The sequence below is a fragment of the Lipotes vexillifer genome, unplaced genomic scaffold, assembly GCF_000442215.2.
Source record: "Lipotes vexillifer unplaced genomic scaffold, Lipotes_vexillifer_v1.1 scaffold543, whole genome shotgun sequence".
NCBI classification, from domain to species: domain Eukaryota; kingdom Metazoa; phylum Chordata; class Mammalia; order Artiodactyla; family Lipotidae; genus Lipotes; species Lipotes vexillifer.
The window spans coordinates 1,574,796-1,578,125 of NW_006799055.1; positions in this window are offsets into that span (position 1 = coordinate 1,574,796).

Below are 3,330 nucleotides of genomic sequence, written 5' to 3' on the forward strand. Positions count from 1 at the left end.
TCCCCTGCATCGGCAGGCGGACTCTCAACCACTGCGCCACCTGGGAAGCCCTCTTGCCAGTATTTGGTCTTAATCAACTTTTGCATTTTTCTCAGCTGTTGGGTACAAAATTATATCTCATTGTGGTTATAATTTTCATTTTCATATCTACTTTTGAAATTGAGTGTATTTTCACATTATTGGCCAGTTCATGTTTTCTTTCCTATGAAATGCCTGTTCACATCTTCTGCTCATTTGTCTATTAGTTTGTCTTTTTTTATTGATCTGTAGGTCAGCCGTAGGTTTTTGATAAACATTCTTAAATATAATTAAACTTATCAGTATTTTCCTTCAGAAATTTTCAAAGAGTTACCTTTCACATATTTTTTACATGTCCCTAATGTAACTGTAATTGTATACACATACAGAAATATATATACACATATTGGGTGAGATAGGGATCTAATTTCTTTTATTTTCTCCTTATGTATTATCCCAGCTCTTTTCATATTGAAAAATCCATCATTTTCTCCACTCATCTGCAATGCTAGCTTTGCCAAATATCTGTTTCTGGGTTTCTGGGTTCTCTTTTCTGTTCTATTTGTTAGTTTGTCTATCTCTGTGCAAGTTCTGTATTGTCTTAATAACTACAGCTTTTTAAAAAATTATTTATTTAATTTATTTATTTTTGGCTGTGTTGGGTCTTCGTTGCTGCGCGTGGGCTTTCCCTAGTTGTGGCGAGTGGGGGCTACTCTTCGTTGCGGTGCGCGGGCTTCTCATTGTGGTGGCTTCTCTTGTTGCAGAGCACCCGCTCTAGGCGTGCGGGCTTCAGTAGGTGTGGTGCCCAGGCTCAGTAGTTGTCGCTCGTGGGCTCTAGAGCGCGGGCTCAGTAGTTGTGGCGCACGGGCTCAGTTGCTCCATGACGTGTGGGATCTTCCTGGACCAGGGATCGAACCCATGTCCCCTGCATTGGCAGGCGGATTCCTAACCGCTTTGTCACTAGGGAAGTCCCAACTATAGCTTTATGATATGTCTTGATCTATGATAGGACAAGACTTTCTACTTCCTTCTTTAGAAGTAACTTGTCTATCTTTGGCACTTTGCTCTTTCATTTAAAGTTAAGTTAGTTAAAGAGGTTATTTGGATTTTTATTGAATCTTCAGAGTTTGGGGAAGATTGATAACTTTAATGGAAAAGATGGAACTTCTCCATTCATACAGTATATTCTTCATTTACTTAGGTGTTTTTACATATATTTCCATAAGATTTTATAGCATTCAACATGAAGTTTCTTAAATATTTGTGTTAGATTTATTCCTGGATATCTTATTTTTTGTGCTATTGTAAATGGTATCCTTTTAAAGTTAAAATTTGCAGCTATTTTGCTGGTATATAGAAATGCAATTAACTTTTGCCTTTGACCCTATATCTAGCAACCTTGATAAATTTTCTTATTTCTTATAAGAAATAAGATTCTTTGAGTTTTCTACTTAGGCAATCATTTAACTTGTAAATAATGATAATTTGGTTTCTTCCTCTCCAGTCCTTATACCCCTTTGTTATTTTTCTTGATGCTCTGCAATGACTAGAACTCCAGCACAAAGTTGTCAGGAATGGTAATAGCTTATCTCCTTGTCTTAGTCCTTATTTTTAAAGGAAATGCTTTTAACGTTTTTACTGTGGAGTATTATATTTGCTGGAGATGTTTTTGCCGATATCCTTTGTTAGGTAGGCTAAGGATGTTCTATTCCTTTTTGGCTATGAGTTTTCCATTTGTTTTTATTATAAATGCCTTGTAAAAATTTTTTTGAATGCTTTTTTAACCTCTTTTGAAATGACCTTGTTGTTCTCTTTTAATCTGTTAATATGGCAAATTACATTAATAAATTATCTAATGGTGCAACAATTTTCCATCCTCGGAATAAACCCAACTGATCATTATTTTCTTATATATATAGTTGCTAATGTTTTGTTTAAGATTTTTGCATCCATGAACAAGAATGAAGTTGGACTGTAACTTTTTTCTTGTCTGGTTTTTGTATAAAGTTATACTAGACTCATAAAATTAGTTAGGAGATGTTCCTCCTTTTATATTCTCTGAAAGAGTTTAAGATTGGAATTATCCATTCCTCGAATCTTGGTAAGTCTGCCTATAAAACTGCCTGGCCCTGGTGTGGGAAAAATTTTCTCTGTGGGAAAAATTTTAACTACTGATAAGATTTTATGAATGATTATAGGCTAGGTGATAATCAAATTACTTAACCAATTAGGATGGTTGCACTAATCAATCAGAAATGACCCTGGCCCTAAGCAAACTGTATGATCATACAGTTGCATATAAGCTAAGTATCAGCCCTTATATTTTAAATTTCTAATTTACAATTTCTTCTTAAGTCAGTTTTGTAAATTTATGTTGCTAGGAATTTCTCCGTTTTACTTAAGTTTTAAGACTTATTGCTAAATTGCTTGTAATGTTTTATCTGTGTAATTTCTGTTATATTTTTGACTTCCTTTTCCATTCTTAAAATTTTACCTGCTTTTCTCTTTCTTCATTAATTTGCTAAAGGTTTGTCAGTTTTATTAAAATTTTTTCAATGAGCCAACATTTTGCTTTGTTGATCCTTTCTATTGAATGTGTTTTCTGTTTTGTTAATTTTTGCTCTCATTTTTAATTATTTCCTTTATTCAATTCTATTTAGATTTGGGGGGTTCTTTTTGTAATTTCAACTTTTTTATTAATGTAAGTATTATAAAGCTAATCACCTCCTCCATCTACCACTTGAGCTGTATCTCACAAGCTTTCCTATATAATCATTATTGTTGATTCTAAGTATTTTCTAATTTCCCTTTGCTTTCTCTTTTGTCCCATGAACAATTTAGATTTGTGCTTTTAAATTTCCAAGTCTTTTTGTTTTTGGTATTAATTGTGTAATGGTCAGAGACTGTGGTCTATGAGATAGTGATTCTTTGACATTTGTTGAGATGTTCTCTGTGGGCTAGTATATTGTCAGTTTTTATAGTTGTTCCCGTGAACCGAAGTGTATTCTCTAGTTACTGGGTACAGGCATCTGCATATGTTCATTAGACCTGGTTTGTTTATTGTGATGGTCAAATCATTCATATTCTTACTGATATTTTTATCTTGTCAACTTCTGACAAAGACTTGTTAAATTCTACCTCGGTAGTTGTGTATTTGTCTGTTTCTTTTTCTTGTTTTGTCTTTTTTTTGCTAGATATTTTTTGAAGCAATGCTATTAGATGCATGCAAGTGTAGAATCGTTTCCATCTCCCTAATGAATTGGACCTTCCTCAATAGGTAATGAACCTCTATCTCTAGTATTGCTTTTTACC